The sequence below is a fragment of the Cannabis sativa genome, chromosome 1 (genome assembly GCF_029168945.1).
Source record: "Cannabis sativa cultivar Pink pepper isolate KNU-18-1 chromosome 1, ASM2916894v1, whole genome shotgun sequence".
In the NCBI taxonomy this organism is placed as follows: domain Eukaryota; kingdom Viridiplantae; phylum Streptophyta; class Magnoliopsida; order Rosales; family Cannabaceae; genus Cannabis; species Cannabis sativa.
Window position 1 is genome coordinate 52,313,680 of NC_083601.1, and position 24,439 is coordinate 52,338,118.

The 24,439-nt window shown below is 31.1% G+C and overlaps 1 long non-coding RNA gene across 1 annotated transcript; it reads right to left on the reverse strand.

Moving 5' to 3' along the window:
* Positions 1–69: 69 nt before the first annotated feature.
* LOC133033606 (uncharacterized) lies at positions 70–23,009 on the reverse strand. The gene is made up of 4 exons (XR_009685751.1): positions 22,934–23,009; positions 22,714–22,764; positions 22,321–22,523; positions 70–203 (listed from the first exon to the last, which is right to left on the reverse strand). It is a non-coding gene; the product is annotated as an uncharacterized LOC133033606 (long non-coding RNA).
* Between the last annotated feature and the right edge of the window lie 1,430 nt (positions 23,010–24,439).

A 24,439-nucleotide genomic window follows, 5' to 3' on the forward strand; every position in this document is an offset into this window, starting at 1 on the left:
CTCAGAATGTGCTTCCAATTGGCCCATCTCTGGACCGACATCTGTGTCGAGCTTTGCTTCTGGTTTTCGTCCGGCATTGGACTGCCACCTTGGTACACCATGTCAGTCACACCATCGGTTTCAGGTTCAGCATCCATTGGGGTTGTCGAGGTCTCGAGATCACCTCTGATTCCTTCATCATTTTCACTCGCAGGAGTTGAGATCTGTACCGGTGAGAGAAAACAAAATATGTATTAATTTTGGGCCAATCAAAATATGACACGTGTACATATGTGCATATATACTAGAATTAATAAAGCACAAACTTATATATAAGTAAGAGCTAATTTATTTTAGGAAAATTAATAAACAATTTGTGTATATTTTGACTTGGCTAATTATGATTTTTCTTCCCCGAACTTTGATATGTACCAAATCATGTCCTTTGAATTTTTTTTGGCGTTAAAAATTTCCCTAAACTATTTTTCATTCATTTTTATTGTTTCAGTGATTGTTTACGTACTAAAACATGCTCCCCAAATTTTGATATCTACCAAATTATATCACTACAACTTTGATATGTAGTAAATCAGGTCCTCTAAACTTTTATCTATGTTAAAATTTTTTTACTAAAATTGGACAAAAATCTTTAAATTTAACCATATAGAAAAAAAAATGCTATCATTTCATCTAATCAATCGATAAATATCCTTTAAAAAAAAAAAAAAAAAAAAGGTTTACACGTGGCGGTAGACACGCGGAGAGCTAAAAGAAGGAATAATGACACGTGTAATCTCTTCTTAAATCTTTCTTTACAATTTTTCAGGCCAAATCAATCTTAAGAGCTCCAAGAAAATACTTTTTGTTATTCAATATCTGATATTACTCAGCTCCGAGAATCTTATCAACGATTCTTTGAGTCTGATCTATTTTTTCGACCTTCGTTTCCTGCGTTAGCATATATAAACATGAATAAGAAAAGTTTTCTGGTGCTCTATGTACAGAAAGATAGAGAGAGATCTTGATCTTGATCTTGATTACTAAGCTTATTTGAAACGAAAATATTGTGATGATATATGTGAATTGGGTGTTTATTAGGTTTTCCCTTTGCTCAATCTCAAATTAAGAAGTGGATTCACTATGACAGGTAGACGAAGCTACACACAAGTTTGATAAGCATGCGCCACCATTGGCTAAGCAGATCGATCGTTTACAAAGCTCATTATTTGACAGTTAAGGCAGCGGAGAAGACTCAAGCATTTTGTAAACAGGTACCCGGCCATTCACCAGGTGGCTGAGAAGGCGGCACCGACGGCAGCTCAGTGGTCGGAGAAGTATAACCATACTGTATAGGATTTGACGCAGAAGGGTTATGCTGTGTTTGGATATTTGCCATTGGTTCCTGTGGATATGAGATAACCAAGGCATTCAAAAAGGAGCATAAATCAGATTCAGAGTGAAAATGATGACACGTGTACATATGTGCATATATGGTGGCAAAATCCCTATCCATTTAAAAAAAAGAGATTTAAATCCCGATCTTTTTTTTTGTCAAAAAAAAAAAGATAACATATTTTTTAAAAAAACTAACTAGAATTAATAAGAGTACGTATATAAATAGACAAACCTTGTATATTAAAAATTTGCTAATTACTCTATATTATAAATAAAATCAATAATAGAGTTCCCTTTCGTACATAAAATATATAGTAAAACTTATTAGTACACTATTACTAAGGTGAATATGGAAGAATTTCAAAAACAATTATTAAACTTCCAATTTCCATCAATATTGGATAATAAGGAAAATAACCAAGTTATTCAATTATTACCAATATCAGAAGATGATGATTTAATAAGTAGCATTATTCTTAAAGGAACTATTTTTTTTGATGAGGAGGCTGTTGGTGATACTATGCAACACATATTTAAAGACTCTAATAGTTCTTCTCCTAATAATAACAATTCTCATCAACTTGGCATCTCAAATTTCATGCAACAACTCAATATGTAAGTTTATTTTATTAATTAATTTCTCTCATTATATAATTTTATGATATCTATATATTAATTTTGTGTTTTAATATATGATACTAGTGATGATCATGTGACTAATGAAACTCAAGTACCATTCTTGATGAATAATGAATATCCCTTTGCTTCAAATTCAATGCCCTTCCGGCCACTAATACAAAATCAGGTAAAATTATATTATAATCTTATCCTCAATATATATATTTAAAAAGATCTTTAAAATTACTAGAATTACATAAGAAAAAAGTGCAATCTCTTTCTTCATGATCCATCTCTTCTTCTGCCTGTTTTGAGTTTTGATAATAAAGATTAATTTTGTAAGAAAATTTAGACATAATTTAAGTTTTGTTGAGTTGGTTTGATTTGTCAATTTTGAATAGTTTGTTTGCTGAGTTGATAGTTAGAATTATTTAATCATGCTCTCGAAACATAATCCTTAACTAAAAGGAAATAGAGTACCTTGGAGATTTTGTGGTGAATGATCACCTTCAAAACCGATTGTTACAACAGTAACAATATTCAAGAATGCATAAATAAAACTAAAACCAATCACAAAATTAAAATTAGAACTTAATTAAAATTAGACAAGAAAAACTTAGTTCGAGAATGAATGAATCATGGATCTTTTATCAATTAGGAATAGTCAATAGTACACAATTGAATAAGCCTAAGATTACAACTCAACACAGTGAATAATTACAAAGAAATAGAAAATCACTTCTAGAGTGATACTCCTATTACGTTCCTTTACGCACACTCATTATGATATTGTACTCTCTCTCTAAATTTGACTCTGAATCTCAAGTATGAGCTTTAAAGATTGGAGATCAGAACTCCCTTTTAGAATAGAAAAACACCTATTTATAGTTGTTACATTTAATCTCAATAGATTCTCTAAGAAATCAAATCCGATTCAATCCCGAAATTAAAAAGTTGTTTAGTAGATATACATATATATATAATTAAAGTCGAAATTTTATTCTTTTGCATTTGTTATTATAAGCTCTACTTGAAGCAAAAGATTCTGAATTTAAAAGATTATTAATAAATAAATTTTGTTTTTTAAGGCTCCTCAGATGGATCTGTCAATCAATAATGCAGAAGCAGTATTAGAAAGGTTTAAAACAGTGGTGAATCAGGTTATTATTATTTTCTTTATTTATTATTTTTTTAAAAGAAAAGATTGTTTGAAAGAACAAAATTATATAAAACATAGATTTTTGTAAGTATTTGATTCATTTGTTAGTAAATTTTTAACACAATTTTATTTTCAACATAGATGCCACAAAGTGATCGGGTTTATTATAGCAATGTGTTCCGTCACCTTGCAACAAGCTTGGAGTAAAGACAAAGCCAATGTGGAAGAGAAGAAGAACCAAATAGGTGAAAGAGAACTGATTTTTAAAAGTTCTATCTTGCTAGTAATTAACTCTTAAAATTTATTTTTTGGCGACCAAATTCGGGTTCTGTTAGCATTTTGATATTTTTATTCATTTTTTGCTATTAGCGGTCATGATGGACTGTTCATGTATTTATGGTGTACACATGACCCAATTTAATTGACAAACGTAAATAAATAAAATTTAAAATAACAAATATATATATATATATATATATTTTCTTTTCTACTATTTCTTTTTTAGAGATTTTTTTTTTCTTCTACCTGCATATAGCAAACTGGCATAAATGTCTAAGAATTTTTCACCAATAATTAAGTAATAAATACATATAATATACGGTATATATAATAAAAATAATTAAAAGAAGTGAAAATTACATCAAATATGGGATTTTGTACAAAAGTTACAAAAATATGGCATTTATAGGTTTGCCACTCTTCTATGGCATTTTTTCACAATTAAGACTTTTTATGGTATTTGATATGCCATATTTTTGTAAACTTATTATCCATACCCATATTTCATGTTTTTGTTTCTAACATAATTAATTTTATTTTTTTTTAGTTTATTTTACATTTACATTTTAGGGTTTCTTTTTATTTGGAAAATTTACACCAAATACTAACTTTTTTTTTTTTCAAACATTACATTTATAATTTCAGTTGCTGACTTTTTTTTTTCTTTCTTTCTCTTCTCTCTCTCTAATTTTCTTTTTTATTTTTTTTTTCTAATTTCTTTTTGAGTCTCTCTCTCTCTTTTTTTTTTTTTTCTCAAACTATTTTTTTCTTTGTATATATATAAATATATATAATTAGTGTACATTATTGTATCTCATTTTTTACAGAAATTAAACTTGTTTTTTTTTTATTTAAACTACTATTTATTTTTTTTGTTAAAAACTAATTATTTTATTAAAAACAGCAGAAAAAAAAACCAGTTTCATCAACATCATCATGAAAAAAAAATATATAAAAAATCATAATCTGAAAAGAATACAAACTTTAAAAACAAGTTTCATCAATATTGAAAGAAACTAATAATTTTATTAAAAGAATAAAAAAAAATAGTTTCATCAACAAGATAATGAAAAAAATTACAATCTAAAAAAGATACTTACTTTAAAACCAGTTTCATCAATATTAAAAGAAACTGATTATTTCATTAAAATAGGAAAAAAAAATAGTTTCATCAATAACATAATGAAAAATACACAATGCCTAATAACTAAACTTTTACAAAAGATACTAAATTTAAAAACCAGTTTTGAACATATAAATTTTATATCAATACCTCATAACCAAACTTCTAACTTCATTCTTTATTTTGGCATTTAATTTTTATTTGCTTGCTCAAAAAATAGAATTGATTTAAACATACATTATGTAGCAAATATACCAAAGAGAAACATAAATTAAAATCAAAGAGAAAAAAAAAAGGAAACAAAAATGCAATAAAAATCATAAAAGAATAACAAAAAAAAAAACAGTACAATGTGAGAAACCAGTTAGTAAAACAATCAAAATAAAAACAAACAAATAAAAACCAGTTTCTTGAAATAATCAAATAAAAAATTGAAACTTTAAACTCAATTGTGAACAACAATAAAAATACCAGTTATGAAAACTAGTTACTTAAAAAAACTAATTATGAAAATAATATGTGTGTCAGAAACTGATTATTTAAAATAAAATAAAAATTGTTGTTCAAATATCATACAATAATAAAACTAGTTTTATACAAACTAAAAAAAATACAATAATATCACAAAAATAGAGCAACCTCATTACAGAATAGTAAAAACCTATGAATATATATAATTAGTGTACATTTTTGTATCTTATTTTTTTACATAAATTAAACTTTTTTTTTTTTGTTTAAACTACTATTTTTTTTTTGTTAAAAACTAATTATTTTATTAAAACAGCAGAAAAAAAAAATCAGTTTCATCAACATCATCATGAAAAAACAAACAATATAAAAAATCATAATCTGAAAAAGAATACAAACTTTAAAAACTAGTTTCATCAACATTGAAAGAAACTAATAATTTTATTAAAAGAATAAAAAAAAAATAGTTTCATCAACAAGATAATGAAAAAAATTACAATCTAAAAACGATACTAACTTTAAAACCAGTTTCATCAATATTAAAAGAAACTGATTATTTCATTAAAATAGGAAAAAAATAGTTTCATCAATAACATAATGAAATATACACAATGCCTAATAACTAATCTTTTACAAACGATACTAAATTTAAAAATCAGTTTTGAACATATAAATATTATATCAATACCTAATAATCAAACTTCTAACTTCATTCTTTATTTTGACATTTAATTTTTATTTGCTTGCTCAAAAAATAGAATTGATTAAAACATATATTATGTAGCAAATATAACAAAGAAACAAAGAAAATTAAAGAAACAAAAATGCTATAAAAATCATAAAAGAATAACAAAAAAAAAATAGTAGAATATGAGAAACCAGTTAGTAAAACAAACAAATAAAAACCAGTTTCTTGAAATATTCAAATAAAAAATTGAAACTTTAAACTCAATTGTGAACAACAATAAAAAAATCAGTTATGAAAACTAGTTACTTAAAAAACCAGTTATGAAAATAATATGTGTGTCAGAAACTGATTATTTAAAATAAAATAAAAATTTTTGTTCAAATATCATACAATAATAAAACTAGTTTTATACAAACTAAAAAAAATACAATAATATCATAAAAATAGAGCAACCTCATTATAGAACAGTTAAAACCTATAAAACCAGTTTCGACCTGTGAAACCAGTTTTGACGCTATAAAAAATCATAACAAAATATAAATATTAATTATAAAGTTAACTGAAACCAGTTTCATCAGACAATCAAATAAAAAAAAATACACACACACAAAAATACAAAAAAAAAAAACACAAATCACAAATATAATCAAAACAACATACCATGCATACCAATATTAAAAACAAAATATAAGTGTAAGTTTCAAACCTAGTAACAAAATAATAAAAAAGTAACTTAAAATAAAAAATTTGTAATAACATAATTAAACTATTTTTTTATTCTTTTAATGAAATTATTAGTTTCTTTCAATGTTGATGAAACTAATTTTTAAACTTTGTATTATTTTTAGATTATATTTTTTATATTGTTTTTTTTTTCAAGATGATGTTGATGAAACTGGTTTTTTTTTTTCTGCTGCTTTTAATGAAATAATTAGTTTTTAACAAAAAAATAAAGAAAAAAAAATAAATAGTAGTTTAAATAAAAAACAAGTTTAATTTCTGTGAAAAAAAAAATAACATCTACAGTTGAGATCATTTTTTATTTATTTTAGTGTTTTATTTTTTTTAAAAAAAAATAATAATAAAAAGAAACACAAATTTAAAGTTTTTTATGGCATTCCTTATGACTTTTTCCCATATTTGTAAGTTTTTTTAAAAAAATGCCATATTTAGAGTGATTAAGTTTTTATGCCATATATATCAAAACACATCTTTATTTTCCCATATTTTTGTAAATAACCCTTAAAAGAATATATAATATATAAAAAGGAAAATAGTAAAGGGCCAAAACATTACAAACAAAAAAAACGGTGATGAAGGCAATTGAGATCTTAACAACATAAAATTCACCCGCTCAAACCGCCACTCATTGGAACTGAGAGGCAGGACCGAGTCCAAAATAACACTGAATCCAATATGCCTTTACTTGGAGATTACTGCATGCATTCATAGTACAGTTGAAGTACCGTTTACTCTAAAGACTACATAAGCTAATCATTTTTTATATAGCTTAGCTATGAACACCTCAACTCAAGTTTTGAACTTACTTCAAACACTACTTGAGATACTATTCACTATGAGCTAATTAATTGTTTCCAACTTGAAGAGAGAAAGAAAAGGCTTGTCTTCCACTGACTAGTAGTGAATGATGGATGAGTATTTTGATCACTTGCTTTATTCTGAAGATGACAACAACAACAATTCACATACAACTTTAATTGCTTCAAATGGCAGTACTGAAGATGCCTCTTCATATGTTGTTGATTCAGACTCAGATTATGGTCGTCTGATTCAAGCTCTATTCTACTCTTCCTAATTAATTACTTTGAGGTTGGAGATATGAAATCCAATACTCTTGTCTTGAACCATATATCTGTTTTACAGTGTTTAATTCGATAAACAGTTTAAAACCATTTCTCCAATTCCTCATCCATCTTTTGAGGCTGTCTCTTCATTAATGTCTCCTGATCGATATGGGGCAACATGGAATTGGAGGCCTTGGTATGCAATGCAAGGGGAATGAACAATATGCTATTCATAACCATTTATTTGCTATGGAATGGAAAGCCATTCAAGTAACTTATCAGCATCAAAGGTATATATATATATATTATTAGTATGTGGAGTGTAGAGTATTGTGTTATATACATTAATTCTATGTAGTTACTTATAATGCCATTTACATTGCTCTTAACATGTTGATTAGGCATATGTTATATACATTCTTACAGATGGTCAAGCTGAGGTATGGTCTTGTTAAACCCCATTAATACTTACTTATTAATTGCTTCATAACAAATGATATATATACTTTTCTTTTTCTTTTGTTTTGATTGATGAAACCATCTGAATAACATTAGGTGAGGTTGTTTCTATTTTCGAGGTTAAATTCTTTCCAATTTCAATGCTAGTTATTTTTATTTTTTATGATATTTGGTTTATATTATTTTATTTTTCAACTTCAAATTTCAACTCCATTCCCATTCCCCGATTCCCATTCCCGAATCTCTACTGTGTATTACCACCGATTCATCGCTGATTTTTTCCCTCCGTCTTCAATTTTTCACCATACTATAAATATATAATTAGATGCATATCTATAAATTTCACACTGTAACAGTGTTCTTTCCAAAACAAATAAAATCACACTTGTTAATTACAATATTTTTCTTATTCAATTTGGTATAGAGAACTAAGAAAGATAACTAATAATTAAACTAAACTAAATTAATTAATAAAGTGTCATATATATATATGGTCGGGTATTCCATTATAAACAAAACGTGGGCCCAGTGGAGCCTTCCACCTAGTTTCAATTACGACTTCACATTTTAAATTCTATTGCCATTTTTTATTGTTATTGTTTTTTCTTTGTTTTATTAAGTTTTTACTGAAGCAAATGAAGCATTAAGTTTGTAGATAAATCCTTTTACTGTTCCTTTTACATAAAAGGAACCAACATGGGCCCTGCTATACTAGCTATAGACTTGGTAACAAAAGATCAACTTAGTTTAAGTCTCATGGCAGACAAAATACAAAACTTGTACACATTGTAATTAAGGTTGCCAAAAATTTCAGGGCTGGAATGGACCAAACTACTCAATATCAGCAGCTTGTGCAACTAGCAATTCTTGTATACTGAATGCAGCACATCATATTACCAGTGGTAATGCAGTAAGTTCTCACCTTTTTACTCTCAGTTGGATTGAGATTCTATGTTGTTTTGTGTCTTAGCAGAATGTTTTGACATTTTTCAATTTCTGCATTGTAAGAACCCATGTGGAGTCTCTAGTCTAGTTTTGGCAAATTTTGCAGGACATGGTGCTTTGTGGTGGATCAAAATCAGCGATTGTTCCCATATGTAATACAACCAGTGCTTACATTCTTGTGTATTTCAATTTCGAGAAAAAGTTTTGAACTTATGGAAATTAATGGTGGTGGTGGGACTTTGACTGTAATGGATCACAAGCTTCGATCCATAGCCAGTGACCGAAGTCACAGCGCTTACGACCTCATCGAACGAATGCCCTTTCTCTATGTTCGAGTTCTGAAAGCAAAGCCCATAGCTAATTCCTCTGTTTACGCCAAACTCGTGATCGGAACTCACTCGATCAAAATTAAAAAACAGAGCTCGCTTTCAACAAAGACGGACTTAACTCAACCAATCTGGAAGTCTCCGTTTGGACAGAAGAAGAAATCAAGAAACAAACAACAAAAAACGACAAGATCGTTACCACCATTACCGTTACCGAAAGCTCCTTAGGAACGCTATCGTTTGATCTTCAAGAGATCCCCAAGCGTGTGCCACCAGATAGTCCCCTCGCTCCCCAATGGTACACTCTCCAATCGGAGACTTCACCGGGGAATGACGTCATGCTCGCTGCCTGTATAGGAATGACGTCATCCCACCTAATTTTGCAAAACAAAATATAATTGTGCTCATATTTTAATATTAGCGTATATTTGAAAAAAGATTAGATTAAAAATACAAAAAAATTTAAGTGATTTTACCGTAAAAATAAATAAATAATCATTGCTTTGTAAATTGCTTCCACGCATATACCTCAGATAATAATTTTAATTAACATAAGAAAAAAAAAAGATAACATAATAAATTTTAAACTAACTTTTAAAAAAGAACATGTATATATATAAATTCTAATGTAATTAGGAATAGGAAGTGATAATAATGTCTATAATAATTAGCTTTTTTAGTCCTGTACTTATGACACTATACTATGATGCCCCTTAATGTATAAGTGTAGTTAAAAATACCCCTAAAATATATCAGTTGGAATAGTATAATCCTTCTATCTCATTCTGTTAAAATTGACTAAAGTTGACTGTTAAATTAATAATGTGGCATTATACATAGATAGTAGTTGAAAAATTATATACCATTAGGAAAATAACTTACAAGTCATAAAAATTACAATCACAGGAAAAAAAAAATGAAAAATAACATCCCAAAAAATAGAATATCATTACCTTAATTTTCCAAAAATCCCATGTTCTTTCTAGTGATATCCATCTCTTCAAATACTGTAGAATCCTAATTTTACACATTTTTCTAATTTGAACTGCTAAAAAACGATTGGAATTATTTTAATAAAATTATTTTTATTAAATTTTTTTAAAAGGTTATGAAATCATTTTTTAATCATCTTTCATTGTCAGTTATTATGCCACCTCATAGTCAATTTTCCCTCTAAAAATAGATGAAATTACTACTCTATCCTTTGTTATAATACCACATCATCAATACAAACGGTATTTTTAAACAAAATAACAGAAGGACTAAATGTATGCATATAAAATTATACAAGGACTATTTGTAACAAGCTGAATAGATTAAGGGGCATAATAGTATAGTGTCATAAGTACAGGGGGTAAAAAAGATAATTATTCTAATGTCTATATATATAAAAACGTAATTACTAGTATACCTAAATTTTTTGTATTCTTTCTTTACTTTACGATAAATAATTAAATACATACAAACTTAGTTTGTGTTTAATTATTCGAAACACATTATTATTGCTTGATACATTTAGTTATCATGATGAAGATGAATGATTCTTCTCATAATGATGATAATTATAATAATAAGGGGAAGAATGTTAAAGATATAAAAAATGAAGATGTATTAAACTTCAAATACCCAACATCAAATATTGAAGAAGATGATATATCAAAGTATTTTCTTGAAAATAATGATGTTGGTCGTATAATGGAAGACATCTTTAAAGATTCTCCTCTTCCTCCACATTATTCTCAACATGGCCTCTCAAATTCCATTCAAAATCTCAACAAGTAAGTTTCTTAATTAATTAGTTATCTCATAATTATGATATATAATTCATTTTTTTTTTCAATTATAGTACTAATTTTTTGGTTTCATACTAGTAATGATCATGGGACTGAAATTCCAACAATTAATAAAGATGATCCCCCTGTTTTAATGTCCTTCCCACCAATACAACATCAGGTGAGATGTATTTTTTGAATTAAAAACCCTAATTATTTGGTTGTCATGTCTTTTTTATATCTCTATTATATTAAATGTGCGAGTTTTTAGCGGTTAAACCCTTCCAATTATTATTTTACTTACACTTAACATTTCAACCTCAAGTTCGCAATTAACTGTGAAAAATAATTAACACCTTAAATTTATTAAGAGTTGAATAGTTTGGAGGGTTTTACCACTAAAATTTAAACTTAGAGAGTTAAGTATAAGTGGAATGATAGTTGACAGGGTTTAGCCACAAAAAACTCTTAAATGTGCTTATGTAATTGTTCTTTTTTTAAACATTGTGATTCAAATTTAAATTTACTGTACATATCTAAAAATATTTAGTATTGTGATTCAAATTTAAACGTACTGCATATATCTTAAAATATATTATTATTATTATAACGTCCCCGCTTCAAGTCTCATGGCAGACAAAATACAAAACTTGTACACATTGTAATTAAGGTTGCCAAAAATTTCAGGGCTGGAATGGACCAAACTACTCAATATCAGCAGCTTGTGCAACTAGCAATTCTTGTATACTGAATGCAGCACATCATATTACCAGTGGTAACAGGGACGGACCCACTTTGAATGATGTGGGGGCTATAGCCCCCACTAACAAAAATACTGCCTTTTAAAAAATTAAATGTAATTTTTTAATTTCATAACTATAGATTAAAATAGTAGAAAAACCCCCACAAAATTAAATAAGTTTAGTAAGAGTAATTATAATATATGTATATGTTAAATTAGATCTCACTGTAATATTTATTATTACTGTGTTACAAGATGAAGTGAAAAATACAGATAAAAGCACAAACAGAATACAACAGGAAAAGAAAAAAAAAAATCCTATGTGGCTTTGCCTCTAGTGGATCAAGAACTAGCTGTTAGTTACAACCGAAGTTGTAACTAACTCCTAGTTCTGTGATCAACTCTAAAACTAAAACTATAAAAAGGAACAGAAGAGAAGAGATGAGATATACCAGAAGCTAAAGCCCTAGGTTACCAGATCTGTGAAGGTTTCCAGCTCCAGATGATGTTTCAAGTACATGCACAAGAAATAGAAGAGAGTTAGTGTGAGAAATCAGAAAATAAGACAGAAATAAACACAGAAAAACAAAAGAGAGAAAACCTAAGAAATACCAGTCGATCTGTGACTTGGATTTCTTACCTGTTGTAATATTCATTCATCATAGTGCAAGATCTGAGGTCGATCTTCAAGGCGAGCTCATCAGAGGATGTACCCCTAATTTCTAGGGCGAACCTCTATACTTCTGGTGTTTGTTTTTCTCTCTAACCCTACTATTTGTTGTTATATCTTTGTGTATGTGTTGTGTGGTGTTTCTGGGTGAGTTTCTGGGTTAGATCGATCAAGAGATCGAGGGAGATCTCTGGTTCTAGGGTTTGAGAACCAGAGAGAAAGGCAGAGAGAAAGAGAGAGAGTTCTGAGACTCTCGAAGGTTCGAAGAGAGGAAATGAGCTAGGGTTAGCTCTGATTCCTCTTGGTTTTATTCTAAGGAGAACGACAGATCGTTTTGAATCAAACGATCTGTCGTGTAGGCGAGAACGACAAGTTCCATTGTCGTGCAGGAGAAACGACCAAGGTTTCTTTGTCGTTGATTGGGGTTTTAATTTGAAAATTTCTGGGACAAGTTTGTCCCTGTCGTTTTTGACAAATTTCTTGAGTGGTGTAGGTTAAACTTGGAATTTCACCAAGTAAATTCCTACAGTGGTATCAGAGCTTTGGTTCAAGCTTTAATCAACTCAAGAAAGAATCAAGAAAGTGACAAAGACTGGGAGAAGAAGAAGAAATACAACAAGAAATTGTGGACAGTGGGAAACCTGTGGAAATTCCACAAACTGAAAATAAATCAATCTTTCTAAACTCATCTCAATTTAATTTTGATTTTTTTTTTCTAACATGAGCAATATCAAGGTTGACATTGATCGTTTTGATGGATCTGGTGATTACAGGATCTGGAGAAGAAAGATCAGATCTCTGTTGGCTCAACAGAAACTACTTAGGGTTCTTGAAGACCCTATTGAATGGCCAGACAACACTTCAAAGATTCAACAAGAAGAGCTGTTAGAAACAGCTACTGGAATTATAATTTTCAATCTTTCTGATGCAATTATCAGATTGGTTGATAAAGAAGAGACTCCTGCCAAGATCTGGAAGAAACTTGAAGAACAGTTCCAACAGAAGTCCCTTACTAACAAGATCTACCTAAAGGAGAGAATCTTTGGGTTTAAGATGAGTCACACTAAGACCCTAGATCAGAACCTTGATGAGTTTCTCAGAATGCACATTGAATTGGCAAATTCAGGAGAGAATGAAGCTCTAAGTGATGAAAATCAGGCAATAATCATTTTGAATTCATTGCCTGATTCATACAGAGAGGTAAAGACAGCAATCAAGTATGGAAGGACTTCAATCACACTTGATGAAGTCATTTCAGCCCTAAAATCTAAAGACTTAGAGATGAAGAGTGAAAAATCCAATTCTGGACATGGTGAAATGAACCTAAGTAGGGGAAGGCCATCTCACAAGAAACCCTACCATAACAGGGGTAGAAGTAATAGTGCACATCATCATAGAAACTCAAACAAAGGAAAGAGTAGATCACCATCAAGAGATTCTGGTGATTCTACAGGGTGTTTCTATTGTGGAAAACCTGGACACTACAAGAAAGACTGCTATTTCTACAACAACAAATACAAGAACAAGAAAGGAGGCAGGTTCTCAGAAAGATCAGATCAAAACAAACAGCAAAATGACAAGCAACAAGAAGCAAACTACTCAGATGGCTATGATAGTGGTGAAGTCTATGTTGCATCTACATCTTTCAAAGATGACTGGATTTTGGATTCTGGGTGCACTTTTCACATGACAAATTCTAGAGAAATCCTAACTGATTACAGAAATTCTAATGGTGGCAAAGTAATTCTGGGAAATAACAACACATGCAATATAGAAGGTTCAGGTAATGTAAGTTTCAAAATGTTTGATGGAATTGTCAGAACCCTAACTGGTGTAAGGTATGTCCCTAATCTTGCTAGAAATTTAATTTCTATAAGTGTTCTAGATGACATGGGTATTGTTAGCAAAATTGAAGCAGGTTCAATGAAGCTAAGTAAAGGTGCTATGACAATAATCAAAGGCCACAAACATGAAGGGTTATACTACTTAGATGGAGAACCAGTGACTCACTGCAACAATGCAGTCACTAGCAATCCAGAAGACCTAAAAGCTGTTCTATGGCACAGAAGGCTGGGGCATATCAGTGAGAAAGGCCTACAGATTATGAGTGATCAAAGGCTACTGGGTAAGGACAGAGTAAGCAAAGTTGACTTCTGTGAATCTTGTGTTTTAGGTAAACATCATAGACTAAAATTTAAAACAGGTATTCATAAAACTAAGCACATATTGGAGTATGTTCACTCTGATCTTTGGGGACCAGAGAAAACTCCAACACATGGTGGAAATGTGTATTTTATGTCTATTGTTGATGACCATTCTAGAAAAGTTTGGGTATTTTTACTCAAACATAAAAATGAGGCTTTATCTAAATTCATACAATGGAAAACCCTAATGGAAAATTTAACTAATCAAAGGGTTAAAACCCTAAGGACTGACAATGGCTTAGAGTTTTGCAGTGATGAATTTAACAGGTATTGTGGCTCTATTGGAATTCAAAGGCACAGAACTGTGAGAATCACTCCTCAACAGAATGGGGTAGCTGAGAGGATGAATAGGACCTTGATGAACAAGGTCAGATGCCTACTATTACAATCTGGACTTACAAAAGGTTTTTGGGGAGAAGCTGTGTTAACAGCAGCCTACCTGGTGAACAGAAGTCCATCCAGTGCCATTGATTTCAAGACACCAGAGGAGATCTGGTCAGGTAAGCCTCCTGATCTCTCAAACTTAAGAGTATTTGGATGTGCAGCCTATGCACATCAGAGTGTTGGTAAGTTAGAGCCTAGAGCTCTCAAATGTGTGTTTCTTGGATATCCTGAAGGCACTAAAGGCTACAGATTATGGGTAAGAGAGAAACAAGGGTTTAAAGCTATAAATAGTAGGGATGTTGTTTTTAAGGAAGATTTATTTCCTTGTATTACTAATAATAATGCAATATCTAGTCCTACTTTAGACACTAACCCTGCAGGCACATCTGTGGACATGCAAACAAGGAACACTCAACCTAATACTGTTCAGGTGGAACTAGAATAGGTGGAAAATACTCAGGGAGATGAAAACTTGGAAGGAAATGACCAAGTTCAGGATGACAACATTCAGGTGGAACCTATTACTGAAGAAGGACAAGAAAATGAGGCAATACAAGATTACCAACTGACCAGAGACAGAACTAGAAGGGTTCCTAGACCTACACAGAGATTCAGCTTCACAGCTTGGGAAGAAGTGCTAGCCTATGCATTTTTCTGTGCTATGGGAGTGGAAATGACAGAACCTAAGTCCTATGAAGAAGCTATGACTGATAAAGATGCCAAGAAATGGTCCAAGGCAATGGACACAGAGATGGAATCTCTGAGAAAGAACAAAACCTGGATACTAGTGAAGAAACCTAAAGGAAAGAGCATAGTTTCATGCAAGTGGCTTTTCAAACACAAAGAAGGACTTACTGAGACAGATCCTAAGAAGTTTAAGGCAAGACTAGTGGCTAAAGGATTTACACAGAAAGAAGGAATTGATTTTAATGAGATATTCTCACCTGTGGCTAAGTATAAAACCATCAGAATTATACTTACCATAGCTACTCAATTTGACCTAGAAGTTGATCAAATGGATGTAACTACTGCATTTCTACATGGGGAACTTGAGGAAGAAATCTACATGCAACAACCTAAAGGATATGAGGAAAAAGGCAAAGAAGACTTGGTCTGCAAACTGATTAAGTCCCTGTATGGACTTAAACAGTCACCAAGGCAATGGAACAAAAGGTTTGATGAGTTCATGATCAAGAAGGGGTTCTCTAGGAGCTATTATGACACCTGTCTATACTACAAAGGCACTAAGATTGATGAAGTCATCTACTTACTGCTGTATGTAGATGACATGCTCATTGTGAGCAAGGAAAGGACCAGGATTGACCTAATGAAAGGTTGGCTAAGGGAAGAATTTGAGATGAAGGACTTAGGCAAGGCTGCTAAGATCCTAGGCATTAACATCTCTAGGGACAGGGAGCATGGGACACTAAGGCTACATCAGAAAAACTACATTAAGAAAGTCTTAGAGAATTTCTCTATGACTAATGCAAAGCAAACTAAGCAACCTATGACTAATCAGTACTATCTAAGCAAAGACCAATGCCCTAAAACTACAGCTGAGAAGGAATCTATGAGTGAAGTGCCTTATTCTAGTGCAGTGGGATCTGTGATGTACCTAATGGTCAGTACCAGACCTGATTTAGCCTATGCCATTAGTGTACTAAGTAAGTACATGGCTAACCCAGGTAAACAACACTGGGAGGCTATGAAATGGTTACTAAGATACTTATTGGGATCTACAGAAGTGGGATTAAACTACAAGAGAAGGGACAACAGCAGAATGATCACTGGGTACAGTGATGCAGACTATGCAGGTGACAGAGATAGTAGAAAATCTACCTCTGCCTATTTCTTTACACTATGGGGTAATTGTATCAGCTGGAAAGTACAACTGCAGCATGTTGTAGCTTTATCTACAACAGAATCTGAGTATGTAGCTGTGACAGAGGCTATTAAAGAAGCCATTTGGCTTAAAGGACTACTAGATGAACTTAAACTCCTAGATGAAGAACCTACAATCTATTCAGATAGCCAGAGTTGTATCCACTTGTGTAAGAATCCTGTCTTTCACGACAGAACCAAACATGTGGAAATCAAGTATCACTTTATACGAGATAAAGTGACACAGAAGGCTGTACAGATAGAGAAAGTTCCCACTGAAGAGAATCCTTCTGATATCGGTACTAAGGTGCTACCCTTAACCAAGTTCAAGCACTGCTTGGACTTGTTAGGGGTTGGTAGTGGTGGATGACCACTACCACTATGAGCTAAGACCCTTGAAGACGAAGCACAATGATAATAAACATTACAGATGAGATCTAAGGTGGAAATTGTTAAATTAGATCTCACTGTAATATTTATTATTACTGTGTTACAAGATGAAGTGAAAAATACAGATAAAAGCACAAACAGAATACAACAGGAAAAGAAAAAAAAAAAATCCTATGTGGCTTTGCCTCTAGTGGATCAAGAACTAGCTGTTAGTTACAACCGAAGTTGTAACTAACTCCTAGTTCTGTGATCAACTCTAAAACTAAAACTATAAAAAGGAACAGAAGAGAAGAGATGAGATATACCAGAAGCTAAAGCCCTAGGTTACCAGATCTGTGAAGGTTTCCAGCTCCAGATGATGTTTCAAGTACATGCACAAGAAACAGAAGAGAGTTAGTGTGAGAAATCAGAAAATAAGACAGAAATAAACACAGAAAAACAAAAGAGAGAAAACCTAAGAAATACCAGTCGATCTGTGACTTGGATTTCTTACCTGTTGTAATATTCATTCATCATAGTGCAAGATCTGAGGTCGATCTTCAAGGCGAGCTCATCAGAGGATGTACCCCTAATTTCTAGGGCGAACCTCTATACTTCTGGTGTTTGTTTTTCTCTCTAACCCTACTATTTGTTGTTATATCTTTGTGTATGTGTTGTGTGGTGTTTCTGGGTGAGTTTCTGGGTTAGATCGATCAAGAGATCGAGGGAGATCTCTGGTTCTAGGGTTTGAGAACCAGAGAGAAAGGCAGAGAGAAAGAGAGAGAGTTCTGAGACTCTCGAAGGTTCGAAGAGAGGAAATGAGCTAGGGTTAGCTCTGATTCCTCTTGGTTTTATTCTAAGGAGAACGACAGATCGTTTTGAATCAAACGATCTGTCGTGTAGGCGAGAACGACAAGTTCCATTGTCGTGCAGGAGAAACGACCAAGGTTTCTTTGTCGTTGATTGGGGTTTTAATTTGAAAATTTCTGGGACAAGTTTGTCCCTGTCGTTTTTGACAAATTTCTTGAGTGGTGTAGGTTAAACTTGGAATTTCACCAAGTAAATTCCTACAGTATAAATATTTTTTAATGATAAATAAGCCCCCACAGAGCAAAAATTCTTGGTGGTAATGCAGTAAGTTCTCACCTTTTTACTCTCAGTTGGATTGAGATTCTATGTTGTTTTGTGTCTTAGCAGAATGTTTTGACATTTTTCAATTTCTGCATTGTAAGAACCCATGTGGAGTCTCTAGTCTAGTTTTGGCAAATTTTGCAGGACATGGTGCTTTGTGGTGGATCAAAATCAGCGATTGTTCCCATATGTAATACAACCAGTGCTTACATTCTTGTGTATTTCAATTTCGAGAAAAAGTTTTGAATTTATGGAAATTAATGGTGGTGGTGGGACTTTGACTGTAATGGATCACAAGCTTCGATCCATAGCCAGTGACCGAAGTCACAGCGCTTACGACCTCATCGAACGAATGCCCTTTCTCTATGTTCGAGTTCTGAAAGCAAAGCCCATAGCTAATTCCTCTGTTTACGCCAAACTCGTGATCGGAACTCACTCGATCAAAATTAAAAAACAGAGCTCGCTTTCAACAAAGACGGACTTAACTCAACCAATCTGGAAGTCTCCGTTTGGACAGAAGAAGAAATCAAGAAAGAAACAACAAAAAACGACAAGATCGTTACCACCATTACCGTTACCGAAAGCTCCTTAGGAACGCTATCGTTTGATCTTCAAGAGATCCCCAAGCGTGTGCCACCAGATAGTCCCCTCGCTCCCCAATGGTACACTCTCCAATCGGAGACTTCACCGGGGAATGACGTCATGCTCGCTGCCTGTATAGGAATGACGTCATCCCACCTAATTTTGCAAAACAAAATATAATTGTGCTCATATTTTAATATTAGCGTATATTTGAAAAAAAAAATTAGATTAAAAATACAAAAAAATTTAAGTGATTCTACCGTAAAAAAAAAAATAAATGATCATTGCTTTGTTAATTGCTTCCACGCATATACCTCAGATAATAATTTTAATTAACATAAGAAAAAAAAAAGATAACATAATAAATTTTAAACTAACTTTTAAAAAAGAACATGTATATATATAAATTCTAATGTAATTAGGAATAGGAAGTGATAATAATGTCTATATATATATGAACGTAATTACTAGTATACCTAAATTTTTTGTATTCTTTCTTTACTTTACGATAGATAATTAAATACATACAAACTTAGTTTGTGTTTAATTATTCGAAACACATTATTATTGCTTGATACATTTAGTTATCATGATGAAGATGAATGATTCTTCTCATAATGATGATAATTATAATAATAAGGGGAAGAATGTTAAAGATATAAAAAATGAAGATTTATTAAACTTCAAATACCCAACATCAAATATTGAAGAAGATGATATATCAAAGTATTTTCTTGAAAATAATGATGTTGGTCGTATAATGGAAGACATCTTTAAAGAATCTCCTCTTCCTCCACATTATTCTCAACATGGCCTCTCAAATTCCATTCAAAATCTCAACAAGTAAGTTTCTTAATTAATTAGTTATCTCATAATTATGATATATAATTCACTTTTTTTTTTTTTCAATTATAGTACTAATTTTTTTGTTTCATACTAGTAATGATCATGGGACTGAAATTCCAACAATTAATAAAGATGATCCCCCTGCTTTAATGTCCTTCCCACCAATACAACATCAGGTGAGATGTATTTTTTGAATTAAAAACCCTAATTATTTGGTTGTCATGTCTTTTTTATATCTCTATTATATTAAATGTGCGAGTTTTTAGCGGTTAAACCCTTCCAATTATCATTTTACTTACACTTAACATTTCAACCTCAAGTTCGCAATTAACTGTGAAAAATAGATAACATCTTAAATTTATTAAGAGTTGAATAGTTTGGAGGGTTTTACCACTAAAATTTGAATTTAGAGAGTTAAGTATAAGTGGAATGATAGTTGACAGGGTTTAGCCACAAAAAACTCTTAAATGTGCTTATGTAATTGCTCTTGTTTTAAACATTGTGATTCAAATTTAAATTTATTTAAACCTGCATATATTTAAAAATATATTATTATTATTATTATTTAAACTTATCTCTATTATATTGTATTTGTCTTACATTAAATGTGAATATCTATCTAAAGAAAATTGTTAGTTTAACGATTTTTTTTTAATTTTTCGTTAACGGGTTAAAACTAACACAGTTAAATCAATTAATTAATTTTTTTTTTAAGAAAAAATTAAGACTAAATTTAATTTATTTATTAAAATATAATTTAGATAATTATTTAAAAATATCAACAAAATTAGATAATTATTTTTTTATATAAATTTTAATTTAAATTTAAATTCGACATTAATGCAAATAATTAATCATACTTTATATCAAATTTTTTTTAGTTATTTACTTAACTTACTATTTAATAAAATTAATTAGTTAGATACAATTTTTTATAAATAAATTTAAAACTGTATTTTATATATTTAACAAAATATAAGAATTGTATTAAATTTACCTTTTATTATTATTATTTAAATTAATATTTAAGGTTAGCAACTGATACAACTTTAAGCAAACAATGTTACTAATGCCTAATACTGCCTAATACTATATAATATAACAAAAGTTGAAATTGCCTTCTCTTGCGTTTATTATTAAGCTCTACTTGAAACACTTAATTTAAAAGGTGAAATTTTATTGATGAATAATTTGTTTTATTTTAAGGCTCCTGAGATGGAAATATCAATCGATTCTGCAGAAGCAGTATTACAGAACTTTCAATTAGTGTTGAATCAGGTAATTTTTTTTATTTTTTTATTTTCTTGTAAAAGAACAAAATTATATAATAAAGATTCGATAAAATACTAAATTTATTTCTTAGTAAATATTTGACACAATTCTAAAATAGGTCCCAAAACGTGTTCGAGATTACTACAAAAATGTATTGTATCGCCGTGCAACAATATTGCAGAGACAAAACCAATATAGAGAAACAATAAGGTAATATTACATATAATTTTTTATAATTCTAATAGAAAAAGTGTACCTTTTTATTGCTTCTATAAAAATTATAATTTTGTTTTTTTTTAATTTACACTTCTAATGATTTCAGGACAGACAGAGTGGAAGAGATATTCACTAATTATATAGACACAAGACTTATATCATTGTTGTTCATCGACGACAAGCTTTAACCACTCATCAGTTATTCTATAAAAAAAATGATGAGTTTTATTTTTTTTTTTATACAGTTTTTTATTTTATAGTTATTAATTTATTATTTATTATTCACAATTAGTTTTTTATAAAATTAATGATGAGTTGTTGATTTTTTCTTCTTAAATATATATTTATATATAACTAATGTATAAAACTAGAAGGGGTCATTTCATTTTTAGCCTACAAAACTCACAAATAAAAAAAGAGCAAAACTGTTTTGACTAAGAGCATTAAAGAAGTAATGATTTGATCCTACAAGAAATAAATATTTTTGCAGCTTTGAAGGAATGAGCCACTAAAGTTTCACTAAGCTGGTTATAATACCTTTAAGAATGGAGCATTACAAGGCTGTAAAAGTTTGCTTGGTATTCCGAAAATGAAGACGAGTTCTTTCTCTTCCAAATCGAACTTGTTGTTGGCATATATAGTCAGGAAGCTGCATCTAAATCAACCTCACCCTCAATGATCCCCGCCTCTGCCTCAGAATCTGCTTCCAATTGGCCCATCTCTGGACCGGCATCTGTGTCAGAGCTTTGCTTCTGGTTTTCGTCCGGCATTGGACTGCCACCTTGGGACACCATGTCAGTCACACCAGCGATTTCAGGTTCAGCATCCATTGGGGTTGTAGAGGCCTCGAGATCACCTCTGATTCCTTCATCATTCTCACTCGCATGAGTTGAGATCTGTACCGGTGAGAGAAAACAAAATTAGAAGACGTTAACGAGAGAACACAGCAAATGCAGAAAAACTTATTATAGAAAGCAAGGGAAGAACAAGATGGGGTTCCATTATACCTGATTTTCTTCCCCTTGCTGTGCAGAACCCTTTGCTTCTTCCTTTTTAGCACGTTTAGCCCTGTCATTTGATTTTCTCAGGCTTGTGGGAAATTAATTGGACATGATGATGTGTCGGTGATCAATTGTTAAACTAGTCGTACCTTAGAAAATCCCTCCAAGTCCTGTCTAGCTGAAAACCGTAGACCTTTCCAGCAATACACCTGCATACCTGTACTGACCATTATTAGATGGCACAAACTCCGTGTTAAAGTAAACAAGTAAATATGAAATGTTACTGAATCAGCTTTAGAACTAATGCAGTGTTGAATAAACTATGTCCTAAATAATATAGAATAAAAATAATTAACACTGAAACAAACTAACTAATCACCACAAAAGTTAATTACGCACCCTGTTGTTTTTATGGTGATATTCAGCTTCTATCCCAGCAGCAGGATCCATCTGTAATTTGAAGAATTTATTTTATTTAGTAATGCCAGAAGATTTAACCAGATACGGATTATGATATATGAAAACCAATAACCAACATATGCTTATGAGAGAACATAAACGAGTTTAAAGTTTGTCAAATGGCTCATCAACAAGTAAATAAAATTTTGAAGGTGCTCACATCTTCAGCGAATGGCTTCCAGTATTCTGCAATGGAAGGAGTCTGAACACGTTGAGGATCCGTTAAAGCATTCCGAAAATGTCAATGATCAAAACGTTCAGCAAATAACCTGGGAATAATGAAAAGAAAATTATGCTACTTCTGTTTCATGCCCTTCCGCAAAAACTACAAGCTTGTAAGGTCTATAGTATTCCATAATTGGGATAATTAGATTGGAATTTGGTAACTTACATAAATTATTGGTTTCTAAAAATAAAATATAAAAATTCATTGATTTCATTTTAAAAAAAAAATCATTGATTTCAGTTTATATAAAATTTTCGTACTAAGTTAAATACAAGGACTTAGGAGTAAAATCTGTTTTGTAAACTTCATATCTAACAGATTTTTGTTACTTTCAAAACTCTAAAATGAATTGTAGTCAAAATTATCCAAGTATAGTTAGTGGAAGAAAATTGGAGACAAGAAAATAGAGGGAAAAAACAAGTATATTTAAGTAATCATTACCTTATTATTATTTTCTCATGATTTGTATTAATATTCTCTTTTACAAATACAAGGGAATTTCTTTTCATTCCCCTAAAAGATTAAAGGAATTAAAACTGAGAATTATGTTACTGTTATTATATATATTGCTAGGATTCTCATTTCTAAATTAACAAAAGAAAAGATTTAACTTTACACATCAAAGATAGTTATGACACTATGAAATAATTCCACTTCTAGTGTTACTTGGAAGATAATTAAGTTCACATCCTGGCAAATGTTAGTGTTAATAAAATCATTTTAGAAAGCCAAGATAACACACCGGATTCTGATCTGACCATTTCCACAATTGAGAGAGTTCTATTGAGAAATGTAAAAAGAATGTTTAGACAGAAGAAGAAAGAAAAATTGAATTGAAAAGAAACAGGGGAGAGGCCAGCATTATATATACTGGACCTCATTACAAACCGACTAAAGAAAACAAGACTCTAACAGACTTAACTGATCAAACCTATTAACTAACTTCTGCATATACACCTGACACAAATAACCGAAAATACTAGAAGTAGTACAACAGAGTTGAAGAACACCAAGACTAATGTAAGATAGCATACAGGGAAACAAGTTACACTAATACAACAGTATACCAGAAACTTAATACCCCCTCCTCAAGATAGAGAGTGTATGTCGTACACTGACATCTTGGAGACATGTGAATGCAGAATTGGTGAAGAGAGTGGCTTGGTGAAGGCATCAGCAAGTTGTAGAGTAGTGGAAATAGGAATGAGTCGGATGGATCCATTAGTGATTTTGTCACGGATAAAGTGGCAATCTAGTTCTATGTGCTTCGTTCTTTCGTGGAAAGTGGGATTGTTTGCGATATGAATGGCTGAATTGTTGTCGCAATAGATGAATGCGGGATGAGGTTGAGGGATGTGGAAGTCTTCTAGGAGGTATTGCAGCCAAGTGACTTCACTAGTGGTAGCAGCCAACGCTCGGTATTCAGCTTCAGCTGAACTT